Source organism: Brienomyrus brachyistius, chromosome 8 (genome assembly GCF_023856365.1).
Source record: "Brienomyrus brachyistius isolate T26 chromosome 8, BBRACH_0.4, whole genome shotgun sequence".
Taxonomy (NCBI): Eukaryota; Metazoa; Chordata; class Actinopteri; order Osteoglossiformes; family Mormyridae; genus Brienomyrus; species Brienomyrus brachyistius.
Window position 1 is genome coordinate 19,442,779 of NC_064540.1, and position 19,489 is coordinate 19,462,267.

General features: G+C 40.9%; 2 protein-coding genes across 4 annotated transcripts in view; one reads left to right on the plus strand and one right to left on the minus strand.

The window, feature by feature from the left end:
- Nucleotides 1-19,489, minus strand: part of LOC125747266 (metabotropic glutamate receptor 4-like) — a 398,550-nt gene that overhangs the window by 361,651 nt on the left and 17,410 nt on the right. The gene's annotated exons all lie outside the window — the stretch shown is intronic.
- The window catches only part of LOC125747270 (protein kinase C and casein kinase substrate in neurons protein 1-like), a 54,844-nt gene continuing 37,885 nt past the window's right edge, over nt 2,531-19,489 (plus strand). For 2 of the 3 annotated variants that reach the window (XM_049022271.1, XM_049022270.1), the window contains exons 1-2: nt 2,531-2,805; nt 18,672-18,752. The gene's annotated coding sequence lies outside the window, so the exon portion shown is untranslated. The remainder of the gene's footprint in view (nt 2,806-18,671; nt 18,753-19,489) is intronic. The other variant, XM_049022273.1, reaches the window with a different exon arrangement.

Sequence of the window (19,489 nt, forward strand, 5' to 3'; positions counted from 1 at the left end):
TGACAAAGTACAGGTACATTTAAAACAACAATTTAAACAAGAGATTAAACCCAATTAAATGAGAAATAATAAGCGTGCAGGATATTTGAAGTAGTTCAAATGATAAATTGCAGAAAATAAAACAAATTACAAGAATATTTTTTTGAAAAAGTAAAACATGCTTAAGCTGAAGAAACTAACCAATAGCAGAGTGTCAGTGGAGGGCCATACAAACTGCACAGGCACTGAGAGCCTGGGGTATGAATGGAACCTGCAGTCTAGCAGGTGTGAGGTCACAGCACTACCTCCCATTCCTGAAATATTATTCAATATCCTGGGCGTAGTGGAGAAGAAGAAAATGTTTTTATGCCTATTTTCTCCAGTATCTTAAACTGTGAGGTAATCTGGCATCTTGATTTATGTCAACTGTAAATTCACAGAAAGTTGAAAATAATACTTCATGCAGATACTTTTTTGTATGTATGTCTCTTCTCATTAGGCTGTCAATATATTAGTCAAATTCAAGCTGCGATTTGATTGTTTCTATATTTTATATTAGTTTTTGACTACAAAAAAGCAATAAAATTGTTTTCCTTTATTCACCAACAGATTCTTTTTTTTTTGCAATATTTGTTGACTGGTACGAGCATTTCTGGAAATTCAAAGAGAAAGAATCCAGTTTACTTACTGTTTAATTCTGTTTCTGAACAATATGAATGTACAGCGGGGTGGTTTCTAACCTGGAATCTCACTTCCCTGCGATGGCTCTATGATCTTTGTCATTTTTTGTTGCGAAAATATTCTCAGAATTGCTTATAGCATTCAACACAAATCTTGGGGCATATATTATGTTGCCTCGTGAAATATTATTATGTTAAAATATATTGAATATACTACCGCACATAGTGTGTTCTTTTGTCTTGGTAAATGTAAAGTTGTGCTTCCTTTCCTGACAGTGTGTACATTTTCTGCGAGTTCACGGTATCAGGTCTCACGACTACCCGCAATTATTAACATACTGTTTTTTGTTTTTAATGCTGTTCCCCTTCATATATTTTGGATTACAATTTCTCTCAAACCACTAGAGGTCGCTATAAGGTTAGACTTGTTCAGTATTGTCACTATTAGGTTAGAATTTTAAGTAGGGTTAAAATTGGAAGGTACGTTTATAGAACCAGAATAATTTCTTTAACTCATTTCTTTAACTAATTTCTTGAGTTTAACGGGTCGGTTTGAGTAGATGCATTTAACATTATAACGAACTGGTGTTGAATCACAAAAAGGGAACGCAATGCTTCTCTTCCTATATAAAGGTTGAACTACGACTGTATTTGGATTGTATTAGCTTCGCTTCCTATTGGCTTAGTATGACTAGCGTTACAAAACACTTAATTCATAGCGTTATGAAACACTTAATTCACAGTAGCCGCAAATAAAAACTTCCCCGAGAAAAGCGCACTTTATTATTACAAGGCAAGGCCAGGATTATTTATACTGCACAATTCAGACACAAGGCAATTCAAAGTGCTTTACAAAGGCAGAAGCACGCATAATTTATGAGTCATTAATAAATTAATAAGCGTGACAATGCTAGGTTATTTAATATGGTTACAAAAAGAATTACTTTCATTTAACCACAGCAATAATTATAATGATAATGTACGTCGCAGCATGCATGTATTTTAGGCCTACCGAAAGAGTTACGACATAAACAGGTAAGTTCCTAGCAATTTATTCTAGCACTTAATCGATCTGACGTTTTGCGTGATTCTGTTGAACTCTGATCACTACAAGTCTCTGATATAATTGACTTCTTTTAGCATCAAACTTAAGAGTGATGCTGTTCTCTGCATGGAAGCCACCGATTAGCTTGAGAGGAAAAGTCTGACTTTGTTGCATGCAGCCTGAATACGCACTCCATACTGCTTTACGATGGTCATCCTTAATCACCCGTATTAGGCTACTTTGGCAAATGATAGCCGAATAAAGAATAAGTCACATGTATAACGATTCCTGAAAAGTCCATATTTGATTCCTCAACAGCTATAGCGGCTGCCAGTCAAGGTGCACAGAGGGATGCATCTCCCTTGTATTGTTTTTTTTTCGTCAGCCGTTGTTAGTGTTCTATATATAGGCGATATATTAATAATGTACAAGCTTACCCATTTTAACTGGATCAATATTCAGAAAATGTAAATCACAGGCCTACACTCAGAAAATGTAAATCATAAATTAGTCAGTTACCAAACTTAATTATAGCACATTACAGATGCCAAGTAAAATTGCTGATAATGTACATAATAATGGTAATCACAGTAAATAAATAAAAATGCTGCCGACAGGCGAAGGGAAAACGAATCAGACCGTCGTAACTGTACACATGCAGGGAAAAACAACCTTTTTAACAAAACATTAAAGTATAATTTTGAGATTTGAAATGAAATGCATGAAGGGGCGTATTTTAGAACAGCTCTTCATATTTCGCAGGAAATTAGGGCCTATTTCCGATTCTGCCAGTCTACAATCTCTATGGGCTTTTATATACAAGAAGCCATCCAGTAAGTGACACTTCAGCAGCGTTTGTATTCCCTATTTAAGGGTCCCAGCAGCGCATACACCGTGTATCTGGTCATTAATATGTAACGTAAGCGCTGCCCGGCCCTTCCCCCACTCGCCGAGGCTCCCTGCGGCTCCTTCTCTCTCAGTCCGCTGCGCTCGTCCTGATCTGCTGGATGTCGATCCCAAGCGGAGTCTGCAGCCTCCTGTCACGGTAACAGGAAGGAGCATTTTCCTATTGAATAGCTGGACTACTGCGTCCCACTCCTGGTAAGTCCATATCACACGCATGCGGTTTTATTAACTGATGTGCCTTTTTAAAACTAGTTATACTGAGGATTAACATGCATTTCACTACCTTTTTGTTTACATATTTGAAAAGGATGTCCCTTTTAAATAACATTGCGTAATTTGTTGCAGTGTTTTTCATAAGGAGCGATCGTCCGCCCGCACAATTCATGGGGACGTGGTTTTAACCATGAATAATCGTCACTGGCAAAAGTATAACGTATTGGTGAAATTTGCAGAAATGTGCGTGTTTTTACTACGAAACACGATATTTCCAATTGCGTGGCATTCCGATGCAATCAGCACAAAACGTCGATTTTCATTTTGACACTGCGGTGCTGTAATTTTATGGAGGGTATTTCTTTCTCAGTCAAAGAGACGGGTCACGATGTGATCGGGACATGCTTTTGTGAGTAAAAAACACCCATCAGCAGTCTCTGTGGCAGCAGAGCATGACGATGGTCCGGTGGGATATCTGGCATGTCAGCCCCGCTATTAGCCTACCCTATGCTATAAAAACAAGTGGATGAGGGGCGCCTCTAGGTTTTAGCAGCCCCCTCCATCCTGACACTACGATGAAATAAACAAACCTCTCCTCGGACGGAGGGAACCGTATTTACCCCGTAACGCCGAACCATTCATTGTATTACGGGTACAATCTGTATTCTTCATTGCGGCTCCGGTGCGTCGGAATCTATGCTTTTTATAAGATTGAGATATTTTGCTTTGCTACCCCTCGCTACATGTTAAGGATATAGTAGATGATAGGCATAATCCGTTGCTGGAAAGTAAATTTGTGCGTAAATAATCGTGGATGCTTTGGTGCTGCGTTCAGGAAATGGCGGTGAGATAGAGTCCCATGTGGGATACTGTGCCAGCGCAGCTAGATACATAAAAAGCATAAGATACTGGAACTTATGCAATGTGCATATTCACCCCAGAAGGTGATTAATGTGCGGATTATGCCGACCTGCGAAACTCCGCGTTGATCAGGGCACAGCGATTTATCTCCATGCCATGTCATGCCAGATTGGATTTTATGATCACTAGATCCAACCTTGTTTTTCGATCATTTTGTTTATAGGTCATGTGCTGCCATTGATTGTATGTGTATATTTCTAATGTTAAGACCGTCAAAACGCCTTGCAGAATGAATGCATTTTTTTCCACGTTTGCTTGCTTAATGTTTAGCTCTTCAACACTGGCTTGAAACGTAACTTGCCGTAGTATTCCATGTCCCTGCAATGTGAATTTCTGATTGTGGTGCAGATACTTGATTGGCGGTGTAAGGCAATGTCTTACGTAATAGTCGATTCGCCGTCGAAAAAAACACGCCGTGGCATTTTGCCACTTACCTATATGGTTTATGCGGATTGCTCTGGGGGTTCCTTAAGTAAATGTATATTAAAAGCCATCACCGAGGCTCCTAAGAGACGTATCTCTGGAAGGAGAATCCATTTATAAATAATTTGCGGGACAAAAAATAGGGAGGTACTGTAGATGTAAGGCATTATTAGTGTTACTGAATATACAATTTATGGTGTCAGCAATGTAAGTGTAAGTAGGCCTAAACAAAACAGTATATATTTTAAATTGTAACAAAAAAGCAGCCTCGTTATTAAACGCCATTAATCCATAAATGTGCTGTTCATTCTTTATTTCCTCGATGCGTTCACTGCCAGAGCTGTCCGTGGTGCTGAATTGCTTCGCCTGTGGTATTACAGCCTTTCGGTACAGGAGGGAGGCTGAGGAAGGTGATCCAGCCGCAGCGCGGAAGCCACAATGTCGCAGTTCAAGCCTAAAATTTTACCGCAGAAATTCAAAGCACTCCCTAGATGATTCTCTGCAAGTGAGGTCATGACAAATATGCAGCTGTCATTCCGTCAAAGCTGTGAGGATTGATGTTCTCTGTCGCACGTCGCTTCCCTCCGGCGTTATTTTGTCACGTTTACGTTGTACGCTAACACCATTCGGTCCCAAGTTTATGCTATACTTGTCTGTGAGATAAATACCTAAAAAACCACGAGAGGAAACCAGGGACCCACCTGGCACTGACTAGGGAAAGGGTTGGTAATTTTCCTAAAATGATTGTGTTTATCCTTGCTTGGTAGGTATCACTACGTTTACCCACAGCCGATGATACACAAACAAAAGAGACAATCACAGTAATCTTAAATATAACAGAAGTCTCAGCATCTGCTGTCTGAAACATTTCTTTGTCCACATAGAGATAGAGCAGTAGATGTTAAGGTTGTTTTCAGGTGTAGTATACGGTAACGTACAAAGTCTAAGGCAGTCAATGAAAAGGTTTTAAGCTATGTATTTGGGTAGTGAGTGTATTAAAACACACACACACACAGACACACACACACACACAAATGAAACAGTATAAAATCTAGAAATTTTCGGTTATCGAAAAAAGTTGCTCATATCTTCATTGCAGGACTAGACGAACTCTGCAGGGCCCCCCAACCGTCCCTTTTATTTGGAAAATTGTACCACCAGCTCACAATTACCTTAATTAGTTAAACAACTTGATAGGGTATTCATTAGCTAGAAGTGGTATGTTAGTTGTCATGTCAAGAAATACCATGGGAATACTGGATGGTTTCTGCAAGCAACTGGGTGATTTTCAGCGAGGTTCTGAGACGGCGAAGCTGACACGCGTCTCGGAGGGGCGTATCGGTAACATGAAGATGATACATGATCAGAAACACCCGGAGAAAACCCCCCCCCCCCCCCCCCCCCCACACACACACACACACACACATATAAATGGGCTACTGACTTCCCAGTGGGCTATCTGTGGTGTGAAACTTTATTACTTACAAAAATCGACGCCCCCACCCTGAACTGGGTAAGTGGAGGAAGAAACTGACTGTTTTGGACTGAGTCTCTGTAAGGCTGCTTTTATCTAAATGGCACCTGGTTCTCTGTTTGTGGAATTGGTGTCACTAAATTGCCCTTAGTTTGTGTGATTAAGCCTGTGTGCATGTGCTCTGCGCTTCCTGTTCAATGTGAGCCTGTACTGAAAAAGCTTTTATGGAAGATGGATGGCTGCATGGATTTTATACAGGTTCAAGTCCAGTTTTGTGTCTTTCCTGTGGGAACTCCTCCAAATCATCCAATTACGTGGCATCCAGGTTGAGTACTGACTCGAATTTGTCCTTGCTGTGTGACGGACTGCAGTCCAGTCGAAGCTGTTCCCTGTCACATTCCATAAATATTAAAGTCATTCATGTCTGTCAATTGCAGGCTGTTTTTGACAGAAAAATGAAAAAAAAACTTTTGTTAGAAAGCTGGATTCTTGTGTATTTCATTGGTTGGTTTACTTTCGAGTTCTCCCTTGGATCTTTTGCTGGGCCGGTGTGACCAGGAAACATTGGACACCTCAGGCTCTGCCTGTGAAAACCCAGCAGCACTGTGAGTGTCTGTCTTAGGAGGGCTACAGAAGTGCCGGTCATTAAATCTTCAGTCTTGAAGTTGCTTTATCCAGTGTGAAAAAAGGGCTAAAAAAGGACTGAATCTGCTCTGCTGACTAGCTGGTGAAACGTGCCTAAATCCTGCCATAACGACTTGTGCACTGGATCCTTGATACTCGCTATGTGCAGACAGTGATGAGAAGGCTTGTTCAGACTCATGTCGTGCTGTTCCCCCCAGGGGGTGTTGTCAGTATTACCCATCCCTCTGCCCCCACTTAGAGGAATCATTTTCTTCACCATTTTTTCTTAACCCATCCCGTGTAATCGGCGTGACATTTAGTCACACAGCGTTCTGCCTGGGAACTGGACTAGAGGGCCTGGTGCCTTGGGCCTGGTCTGCTCCCACTTGGTTGCCCCTCCCTTGGGATTGTAGATGTTTGAAAGTCGTAACGACCTAAAACCCAGAGATTTCTCCAGAAAATCGCAAGACCACACTCACAAGGTCATATCAATGTTGAGATGGAACAATTAATGAGAGATTTTGCATGTGATCTTATAGCAAAGTGAGTATCTTTGTTGGGTGCAGCAGGGAGCACCTAATCAACCCCACTAATGCAGGTCCCTGTGTGGGGGGACGGAGGGAGGGGTCTCTGCCCTGGACATAGACAGTAGAGTCTTCATTCTCTTGCTGTCAGGACTATTCCAAATGGAGCAGAGTGGTTATTGCTTGGCTCATGGCTCACATCTTGCTATGGGTGTGGCTTGGCAGCCCCCCCCTCCACTATGGGTGTGGCTTGGCCACCCTCGCCCTCCCCACTATGGGTGTGGCCCACACACACACAGTGTACAGAGTACAGTTTGTATCTTTTTCCATTTTCATGTGCCCTTGTTGCAAAACACTATTGGAAAATCCAGCTCCATGAATCCCCGAAAGGCAGAAGCTTGTTGCTTTACCAAAGTCCTTTAAATTTTGTGCCCCGGACTGACCCAGACATAAAGCAGGAAATTTTCTTGGAGCAAATACCTCATTCAAAGGTTTAACAGCAGAGCCATCTGCAATTTGAGGTAGCAAAGGAGGCATATTAAAGCTGGTCATCAGCCCTTGTTTGCACTGGTCGCTCATGGTTAACCTTGTATTAACAAGCACTGACACTGGAGAACACCAGGAGCGTTCTACCAAGTCGATCACTCTGTTCCTGTTCATCCATGGATCTCTGCCGAGCTGTAATCGGACCTCAAAAGGGTGTGTAAATATGAGGGAGGCAGTACCCTGTACCTTAACACCTGAGACTTTCAGGATCCTGTTGGTGTGTGACAGCTAATGTCACCCCTGGCCCAGCATTGTTTTGGGTGTCTATACTAATGTAGACTTTATGCTCAAACTGATATTTTCACATTTCTCTCTCCCAGCATATTTGTTTTCTGGAAAAATACTGTAATCTTGTGATTCCAGGAAAAATGACCGTCGCTGCTACCTACTTAGGCCAGGAGACTCACCCGGTGTGTCGTCCGTTTGGTTGGCCTCTTTTGCCGTTAGATACCTACGGCAACACAGAAACAGAGCGCCCCCTATTGGGATGTCCTGCAACAGAAGAGGAAAGAATTTGTTTGGGAATTCAGGAGCTGACATGGATTTGATTAGATTAGGGACCAACGTCATCCTGTCAATGAAGAAAGATGTTTATGCTTTAGAGTCAATGTCATTACATTTTTGTTATATTATTGTATTATATCACTCCATAATGTTTACTGCCATTAGTGATTTTCTTGACATGGTGCTGTGTAACTAGTGCTTTTTTGCGTTTGCTTATGTTTAAATACATGAATGCATATGATGCGGCCCAGTGTCCCTTAGAACCCTGAGTCTCATGCTTCCCGTGACCCGGCACTGGAAAAGTCGTTAGAAGATGGATGGATGGTATTAGATGCTATTTCATATTTTATATGCTGGGAGATAGGGATTCGTTCATTAAACAAACAGCAGTAAACAAAATTCATAATGCATGTAATCTAATAGGATATTACGCATCTGGATTATGTATGAAGTATTCATTTATTTGCAATTATTTATTTAGCAGGTGCTTTTATCCAAAACGATGTACAATTTGGAAAGAAGAGTCAGACATTCCCTGGAGCAATTAGGGTTAAGGGCTGTCAATCGGTCAATCTCGGGATGTGAACCAGCAACCTACTGTCCACAGACTCAATCTCGGGATGTGAACCAGCAATCTACCGGCCACAGACTCAATCTAAGGATATGAACCAGCAACCTACCGATCACAGACTCAGGGTCATGACTCAGAGTCACATGATATTCATTCTATAATTCCCCCAGCAGCAATTTATTTCCCTAATCTTGCTCTGGGAAACCTGGAATGGGCTTCTGCAAAATCTAAAATGTGAAAGTTTTTTTTTTCTTTTTCTTGTTAAGAAGTAGGTAGTAAATCGCTGACTTCACCAGCTGGCTGAAGCATGATGATGCCAGTTGAGAACATCTCAGCTGTTAATCTTAAAGCCCCATGCAGCTGTTTTAATCCTGGAGGAGTGACCTGGGGTGAAGAGTAAGACGCTGGCACCGTGACAGTGAGTGTGAAAGCATGAGTCTCCTCATCGGCACATCCCCTGCACCCCCTCCTTACGAGATGAATAAATTACCCAACATGACAGTACATTTCACGTTCAGTGTGACCCAAGAGACAGTGTCAGGCTTTTCAAACCGACGACTGGTTAATCGCCTAAACTGCCAAAACTTATAGGCTAATTAAAGACTACTCTTGTGGGAGTTGAGATAAGCAGTCCCTGGAATATCAGCGCGATTGTGCATAAAACTAAGGCGTGTTACACTTATATTCCAACTTTTTGTGTGTTGGACTAGATCCTACAGTCACGGTTTTTGGTTTGGCGTTCCACGCGGCAATGGGACCCTGACGGGGAGCTGTGTTACCACATTTCCAGATGTTAAGAGTGTCTCTGTACCTTTTTTGATGCTAAGGTGTCAGGAACAGGTTTCAGACAACTGGCATCAGGAAAAGAATGCTTTGTAACATTGAGAATTCCCTGCTCACATTGTCATGCTTATCGATCAGCTGACCTCCCGGAATTCAGACCTAAAGCTCCTTTCTAGAAGATTCCAGCATTCCTAATTTTGCAGCAAATCACCAGAATGGCATGTCAGCTTTTGTCATGAAGGCAAGAACACTCGTTATTTTTTGTAGACTTTTATTTTAGACATAATATTGAATCATTATTAACACTTTAGGAAATCTATCTATCTTGCAGATTCATTTTCTATTGTTACATAAAGGCCTTTTTCTGCTTCTGAGATGTTTATGTATCATTGTACCATTTCAATCATTTTGTCTGTGGTTCTTGACCTTGTGAATTCCTACCTTCTTTAACATCTTTCGCAGTGTGTACCCCCCCCCCCCCCCCCAAACAGAGTTGTGGTATGATTCACGGTGTGGGAATATTCTGAGTGATGTCAGCATGCCAGGCTGCAGGCGGGTGAAGGGGAGGAGAGGGTGAGCGTTTAGCGTATGGGGCTTGTCAGGGATGGGGTAAGCGGTAATACCGCGGGTTTCTGCATTACTCCACAGGAATGGGGAAAATACATTAAAACATTGCTATGATAGCAGCAGGAATGGAGATGATCGTTGCCACGGGGATGGTAATAAAATGTATGGTAACACCACAGCAGTAATGAAATCGCTCATACGTAAGCTGACATATATTTTCTTAACAGGCTGTCTGCTATATTAATTATAAGTACTTTTGGTCAGTTAAATAATTTGTTCTCACCCCATCACCAACTGACGGCAGTGTAGTTTGGGCTGTACAAGGTTGTTGAAGAACAATTTGTCTAATTATGGAACAAACGCGCTACTTGCTCTCAAACAGGGAAAAGTCGGGAGCAAAGTTTTTCAATAATTCCAGTTATTAGTTTTGAATAATAATTTAAGTTGTTAATAACTTATTTTCTTTTTCAGATAAACATGTTTGGATAATTTGGTCTAAATTAATGCAAAATAAATTTGTTAGGGGAAAGTGGTCAATTGAATAATTTAATAATTAAAATATTTAAATGCAAATATGGACATGTAAATTTACATTGTGCGTGTTGGTAAGCATGTTGGGTGGGCTGGAGGTGATTTCTTAGCATGGGGGTAGGGGTGGGCATGCAAGGATGACATGGGGACAGTTTAGTTGTTTGTGGGGACGGATGGGGGTGAGGATAGATATTGTTTCTACTCCAGAGTCCAGCCCAGGTGCACTGACTGACATCACGCCCCGTGAGTCCAGCAGAAGGGCATCAAGTGCAAATATCTCCGATCCTCCGGAGGCTGACGCTGAGCCGTCCTCTGGGACGGTTTACAATGGTGTCTCTCTGTTTTCAGTCCGAGAGCACTTCCTCTCTTATTATAACTGCATTACCATTGCCCTGTTGAAACTTGCGATCAATTTCCTGACTTTGTAAGTGCACCACGGATAAAGTCGAAACGACTGGCCTTTTAAGCGAGGATCTGCACCAGAGATGAGAACAATAGGTCAGAGAATACCATAATACGACCTGAGGTGTTTGAACTTAAGGAATATCACAGAAACTCGGGTAAATGAGACAGTTTGAAATGAATCTCACTGCAATCTTTGATGGCTGAAATTAAATAGCGCTGTGGTAAATAAATAAAGGTCTACTCAACCCAAAAGTGTCCTGGCATCTTTCAGCAGGAAGGTTGATTAATTTTTAATTAATTTTGATTAGAAGGCCCTGTCACTGTGGCATCCTATTTGCTTTCTTTTTAATTACTTAATCAATCCGTAAGAAGTGTTGTCACTCAGTGGGTAGTGTTGTTGCCTCATACCTCCAGGCTTGGTGGTTCAAATCCCACCTTGGTTCTGTGTGTGTGGAGTTTGCAGGTTTTCTTTGTGTCATGGAGGTTTGTCTTGGTACTGCTGCTTGCTGCATTTTGGGTAGTTGCGTGTGTTTGTACCCTGTGATGCACTGTCCAGATTAAACCCCAGCGGTGTGGGCTTCCTGGTATAGATTTCAGGCTGCCTTTTTCATTGAAAGCAAATTGAAAGCCACATTTTAGCAGCACAATGCACTTCAAATAAGGGGGTCACACTTTATGACGGGGCAGAAATACTTAGCAATAATTCAGTTGTTACTGAAGTACAAATCATGAACTAACCATGAACAAATATAGTCACTACTTGAGAAAAGGTGCATCACAATTCATGAATGAACAAATGTGAGATCAATATTTCATTATTCATTATTCATTATTTGTTCCTTCAGTAGCTCCTTCAGCAGTTCACAAAGGTTTACAGAATTAACATATATAGTAAAAAAAATTATGAACTGCTTGGGATAGAAGTTGCATCATGATTCTGTGTTTAACCTGTATATTAACATGAGATCAGTATCTAACTAACTAACCAAGGTTAGTTTTTGGGCAATTAATACGGAGGTAATAGCATAATACTACATTTTGTGCCCCTCAAGTAAAGTGTGCGTTTTACTTGTGTTAAACAAGCTAATTTGCTTAGCAGGCTCTTCAGTCCAAACACTGCATCGCACTGGTAAATATTTTGCCAAAATAATTCAGTATCGTTATTTTCATCAAAGGTCCAACTGCTGGCCCTCTCCTCAGACTTTAAACTGCCAACCTTCTGGGCGTGATTCCAGCTTCTTCAGCTTCATGGTAATGTCTTACACCACCCTTATTAATCATTAAAGTCATTATAAATATGGGAGGCGTTGACGGTCAGCACCTCTGCCTTTGATTACCTCACCATAGCAGAACATTGCTTAATTGTGGGCATGTTGCACTGCAAGGAAGAGAAGATGCCGGAGAAGCTGTTGACAGCCTGTCTTTTATGGAGGGCTGCAGTCAATTTTAAACATGAAGCGTTCGTTACGATTAGAAGGTGGCATCAAGTCGATGATACTTCCTGCAACCAATTAGATGGCATTCCTTCAGAATGTCCTTTTATGTTCATTGCCGTTTTGATTGAAAATACCTGTATTATAGCTAGTTGGCACTTATACTCAAAGCTACATACAGTAGACAGAAGGATTACATTATATGTGTGTCCTCTGGGATTTAAACCAACAACCTTTGCATTGTTAGCACAAAGCCCTACTTGATTATTTTCATGTTTTCCTGATACTTGATGCTATACAGTGTGCTGGGTAGTTTATAATGGTCAGTTTAAGCTTGGTGTGTGTTTTAAGCTCCTTGGAAAGGCCACTTTGCTCACTGGATGTTTACAGGCTCTGACTCCATAAGCAGAAATGGTTAATTTGGTAACGTTCAAAACATCTATGGAGAAAGATCTAAAATAAGATATAAAATAAGGAACATGGTGTAGATCTTTGGGGATCCTTTGATGACACATGTCAAGGCTTGTTCTCTATAATTCATAATCTTCTGGGCCCTATTTCCATGGAAACAATCTGGAGTATAAAATTTGAACGGGAGCATGATGGCAGCTACGTGTCACAGTGTTGCCAATGTCACGCATCAGACATGAAGGTCACGGTCAGGAAAGTTGTGGAAGACTAACAGATGGCAGATTCATCTTCCTTCTCAGACCAAATTGAATAATAAGAAATTTCAGCCATGCCTCCCCCAAGAGGCTTTAGACAACCATAAAAAGCCAGAATCCATTTAGGATAAAATAATGTTTTTTTTTTGTTTTGGGTGCAGCAGACTGCGAGTTGGATTCATGAACTAAAGTTCAGATGTGCTCAGCAATGTATGGATGGATGGATGGATGGATGGGCGGGCGGGCGGGGTGGATAGATAGATAGATAGATAGATAGATAGATAGATAGATAGATAGATAGATAGATAGATAGATAGATAGATAGATAGATAGATAGATAGATAGATAGATTTTTCCTTAGTGGATTAGGGTTTTGCGTCCGCTAAATTCTACTAGAATTTTTTTCAGAGGTTAACTGAATAAAGCTTAATGGTTAAAAAATGGGTGCCACTTTACAATAAGGCTACCCATATAAAGAGTTTATGAATGATTTATAGTCCGGTTATTATTCAGGTTGTAATACTTTGTAAATTATTAATAGACAATTTGAAAAACGTTATAAATTTTATGCAGTTTTCTTTTTATTAATGAGTTACTACCATTTACAAGTGGCAAAAGGGAGCCTTATTGTAACGTGGTACCAAAAAACCGTTTGTAAATCCTAAAATCATACATAATTTGTTCCCATCATATCTGCAACAGTCTTTCTGGCACGCTGTTGGCTGACTACATGTAAACACGACTTGATTGGTCGATAACAGATTTAAGGTAGTCTAGGCTAAATGTAAGCGAACGAAGATAAAGTCAGGTTGAAGTGGAGTACCCTGAACAGTAGAACAGTAGAACAGCTGGATTTCCTGCTTAGCCGGATAACTTGGATTGAGTTATTGGATTAACGGTTATCAAAGCTAACTTTTTGGTTAGCTGTGCCTACCACTGAATTTGGGTTGAATAAAATCTCACAATATGTGACAGTCCCTTCAATTCTACCAAAAGTTAATATCCCCCCCCACCTCAGTTGTGCTGAGCCCATCCATGCACAGGGGATGTAAAACCCTAAAAGATTAAGTCTCATCAGCAGTTCACCTTTATTTCCACACCATGTGATTCTGTTCACTGTTACTTATCAAATATATTTGAAATCGCAATGATACATGCTGCCACCACAAACATCATACCGGTAACAGGTTTAAGAAAATTTCCCTTTATACCACCTCAGATTTATCTTGGCTGGCTTTGATATCATCTATCTTCCTGCTTATTGTGGACAAGGTCACAGGGGGCCATAGAGGCAGGACGCCAGTCCAAATATACTCACTCAGTGGACATCTTAGAAATGCCAAATCACCTAACTGCATGTCTTTGGTCCACAAGAGGAAAGCAAGTCTTCATACACAAACCGCAACAGAAGTGAGTTGATATATATTTCATATCTTACTGTCTCTAGGATAAAGATTTATATGGAATGTAGGAAAATCACGTGACCAAGATACAAACTGTGGTGGAATTTCACACTAGAAGGAATCATTAATTCTTTGTACGGAAGAGTTGCAAGCATCATGAGTGCCGTGATCTTCTTCAAAAGATCACTGATGTCTTGTTGGATGGCGAGAAGAACTTCAGTTCCCGAACCTCTCCCCAGGGGCACCTCAGCCATTCCATGTATTTTTTTTTTTTTTTTGCACAACCAGCTCACTTAATTAATTAATTAAATTAGTTTTTAAAAGTAAATGAGGTATCGATTAGACAGATGTGCCAGTGGATGAGTGAAAAAATACATGGATATATTGGATGTTATGTGCAAATACTGGAGTGATTTTAGCAGAGGTTCTGAAATGACTAAGCGGACACACATTGACAGATATAGAATCATAGCTTTGCAGCAAGATGAAAATAATTTAAATATCATTTTCTTTGGATACCTAAGACTTTTGCTTAAGCACCGTAATCACTCCCAGCACTGTGCTCAACCTGCAATAGCCCCCAGCACCGGCCACTTATTCATGCAGAGGGGCAGGATTTCAGTCGATGTTAGTTTTAAGCTGGATCCCATTCCGACTGCACTGGAAATGAAACATCTGAGTCGTGGTGAATTAGCCACATTTTTTTATCTCCTTCCAACAGGCAACAGTTTCTCTCAAAGCCCGTTGTCAGAGGACTGCCTGTCTTTGGGCATTTTCTTTGGTTGCTTCATTAGTGGCTGTCTGTGAAATCCAAAAAAGAGCCCATTTCTGATCTACTGCCAGACTCTTAGCTTCCCTCAGGACAGGAGGACCTTTGGGGCCAGAGGCCTGGCTTCTCATTACTGCGGCGGGGATGACATTTCGGGTGATGCGTTCGCACCGTTGTCACGCCGACAGCGGAATGCTGCACATGTCTTCTTCCCAATGTGCTGGGCGTTCGCTTTCTTGGAAACGATTAGATTCCTGATGCAGGAAGACTGGGTTTGCTTGTTCCCTGTACTGACTTATGTTACTCAGTAGATAGTGGAGAGGGGCAAGATCCACTTACCAGTAATAACCTCCTTAGATGCTGGTTTGTGTTTCTTGTGGAAGTGAGCTGAACAGCATTGTATTAAGTATCTAAGAAAGGTTGTTTTTGTTGTTTGACGCAGTCTGATCCCACGCATTTCACCTGAATTATAACACGCTTAGCGAGGAGGTTTTATGTTAGACAATCACTATTCATGAGCTTTCTCAAGCACACCTGTCAAGGTTGAGTGTTTGTATTATCCTGTACAATAGTATTATTCTGAGAATGCTCTTCTCCTCTTCTTTAGAAAGGAAATATGAAAGAACATCTTTCTGTCTCATATTATGTTTGGTAATCGGGGAAATGTATACCTATAAGACCCGTATTTTCTGTTGGATGTGTTATCAAATGCAATACCAGGCAAAAGTTTGGACACACCTAAAAAATTGTTTTGGGTGGAGGGGCGGCTCTGTGAGTCAGGACTCAAGATGCTTTTCCAGCTGTTCTGAAGGAGGTCCCCCATATGCTGAGCATTCATTGGACACTCTCTGGTCAAACTCCACCAAAACCGTTTCTGCTGTGTTTAGGTCAGATGGCCAGGTCATGTGATGCGACACACATTCACACTCCTTTTTAGGTGGCTTGGTGTGTCTAAATATTTGACTGGAACACAAACACACACAAACACAGTTGAGAGCACAGCTTGGAGTCCGGGCAAAGTCAACTGTCTACCACACTGCTAGCAACAACAATCAATATAAACTTTGTTATGGAATATTCAGAATATGATCTTACACCTCACAATTTTAAAATTACTCACCTGTACAAAGATTCATGGAATAAGTTTAGATGGCAGATCTGTGTTTACAAGATGGTGGCTATATTTGGACTCTTGGCTGCCCTCTGCAGGCAGTTCCAATTATGCTGCCTTTTGTCATTGCAGTTACATTTTTGGATCTGATTCAGTGTCCGTTTTACATGTAGATTTTCATCAATGTCATGCTTTTGTGACATGTAATAAGATCAGATAAGGTAAATAGAGCATATAATGATAAAATAAACTAATCCTGTTCATGAGGATAAGCCTCTAATCATCCCATCCTTCTCTTTGCTGTTACTAATCACTGTTGCTTAAATTTTGTTGAGATTTGTCTCAGAATTTGAACAGATCTAGATTGTTAACCAAAACAATGTGCCTGCAAAGTTTGGAGAAGATCGGCAAAGCCATTTCTGTATTATCGTGCTGACAAGATCAAGTGTCACATGGCCGTCTCTTTGCTGTCCAAATGCAGTACTGCTTCTGTTTTGATGCCATTTGTCTCAAAATTTGATCAGGTCAACGTGTCCGCCAAGGTTGAAAAAGATTTGAGTCATTGTGCCAACAGGATCATATGTCGGAAACTGCCATCTCTCAGAATTTGATCATTTCCAGTTTGTCACCCCCTACAATGTGCCTGCAAAGTTTTAAAAAGATCCATATAATACTTTAAGGGTTACTGTGTTCACAAAACCAAGTGAGTTCTGCAACTGCTGTTTCCCTCCTTCTGCCAGGCAGATTTGCTGCTTCTCTTTTGGGGCAACTTGTCTGAAAATGAAACCAGGAGTAGATCTTCATCTTTATAAAGTTTTTGTGAAACAGTATTAAGATCCATCAAATAAGTTTTGATTTATCACATTCACACTGTCAAATGTCATCTGCTTTCACCCTTCTTTTTGCCATCACTAAGCAGCAAACTTAAATTTTGGGTCAATCTGTTTCAAAATCTAATCAGTTCCAGGTATGGATTTGTGCAATGCCCCTGCAAAGTTTGAAAATAATCCATTAAAAACCTTTTCAGGTATTGCCTTAAGGGGATTGAGGGTCATCACTCTGCTGCATTGCTTCAATTTTGGGGCAATCTGTTTTACTTCCTCACCCATGCAATGCCTATGCAAAGTTTGAAAAAGATTTGGTAGATGGTTTTTGAGTTATTGCCATTCCAATATATCTGCAGTAGCAATGGAAACCACACCGGACTGTTGATAACACCATATGTGTTCTCCGAAGGCCAGGGAATACAATCATATAGACATCAAGGCTTAGCGTGTGGTTTTTCTTTCCCTTTTGCTTCTTAATATATAATGATTTATTACTCTGTTTTACTAGATAATCACGTTATGATTTGACAGTCCCATTTTTCTCAAATGACCCCCAAAAGAAATGGCATAATTTAATCAGGGAAATATTTCTTCTTCTTCCTGAACTGAAAGACATACATATTGCTTCGTTTTCTCATCAGTTGAGGAAATCATCTGATAAATCATCTTTTTATTAAAGAGATGTGCTTTATTGAACTTTACCGCCCATCTTAGACCTTCAGCAGTTACATAATATGAAAGGACTCATTTTTATCAGCATCCGAATGTTGCTCCATATGAATTTTCACCTGACAGAAATACATTGTGTGGGGAAGATGGTGGCGCTATCGTTTGGCAACCGGAGGGTTGCAGGTTCGAGCCCTGGTTCCTCCTGCTTCTGACCCCATTGGAGTGTCCTTCAGCAAGACACTGACCCCAAATTGCTCCCGGTGAGCAGGTTGGCACCTTGCATGGCAGCCTCTGCCACCGGTGTGTGAATGTGTGTGTGGATGGGTGAATGTGAGGCATGAGATGTAAAGCACTTTGAGTACTCATAAGAGTAGAAAAGCGCTATATAAATGCTGTCCATTTGCCATCAGAATGATGATAAGTTGGCGATCTCGTAGGGAACTGCTTCGATTATCAGTTGACGTTATGATATATGAAAGTTAATGGCACAAATGCGGAGCATCCAGACCTTTTCAGTGGAACTGACTTCTTGAGAAAACAATGGCAATCCTTCTGTGGCAAACCACAATGTTTCAAAAGATTTGAACGGACGATATGCAGTAATCACACTATGCTCTTGTCGTGTTCTCTCGCGTTTGCATCAGTGCTGTGATTCCCTGCGTGTGTTCCCAAGGAAGGCCTAAGCGGTGATCTTTGAGAAACTGACAGCTGCATGATTTATGGCTAAATATATCATATGCAGCTTTTTATAAATTAAAATATATTTGTTTCCAACTGATTGAATTTCCTGCAGGTGAAATGTTGTCATAGGTCAAGAGCATAGTGCTCAGGGATTCAGAATCATGGCACATTAGTCTTACTGCACAGAAGACTAAAAAAAATATATCACTCATTTCTACCCATGAGTCTTCAGGTAGAGTAGAGAGCTGTTTAATTTGCTGTCCTGTATCACAATAAAAGCCTAGCAAGTCATTCTTATGGGTATTACAATAAGACCATAGCTGTAAATTAATCTTTAACAGGAAATGATACAATGTACTAGAGGCACAATGGCTGCTTTTTGAAAAACAGACTTTTTATTGTATCGCTCTCTTTCAGGGGCTTCCTGAAAGCAAAGCTTTGCAGGATCACGGCTGAGACGAGGGGGTTTTGGGAAACCTTTTTTTCCAAGGGGTGAAGGTAAGTCCTCACCTCCTACATCTTATTTCCTGTGCTAATCACACTCTGGGAGTCTCAGTAGTGCCTAATCCTGGCCAATCACAGACACCATCTTCAGAATCGGAATCTTTTCATTCAGCCAAGCATGTTCACACATATCGAGAATTTGGCCTCAGCTGTCAGTGGCTCACATACATAGGTACAGGCACAGTTAAGACAAGACAAGACATTGGTCATACAATCTAGTTGATATATAGAATGTGGATGTGTTGTTGATAAATGTATAAAAAGTGCAAGAGTGCATGTCAGTGCAGGGACTGCTGGAATTAATGCGATATGTACAAAACAGTTCAATAAGTACAGTGAGTTATTCACAATAATGAGGTACTGCTTGTTAAAAAGGGGGACACAGTGCAACTGATCTGAGGCATGAGGGTCAGCTGTTCATAGGGGCGATGGCTTGTGCGAAGAAACTGTCTGTCTGTCTCCTTGATCTGTAGTGCCTAGCTGAGGGGAAAAGTTAAAAGAGGTTCAAAGAAGTCATTCGTAGGAGGTATGCCATTAATATTTAACAGAGAACGATGTCCCTGTTGCTAATATTTGACTTAGGATTTGATCATAGACAAGCACACGGCTAAACATCAGTGACACGCACTCATTTCTATCGCATTATAAACCTCTCTGTCGGGTGCTTGGTCTTGTTATATAGTCGCTTCTGCTGTTTTGTCCAGGTGGCCAGCTGCTTGTTCTTGCAGGGC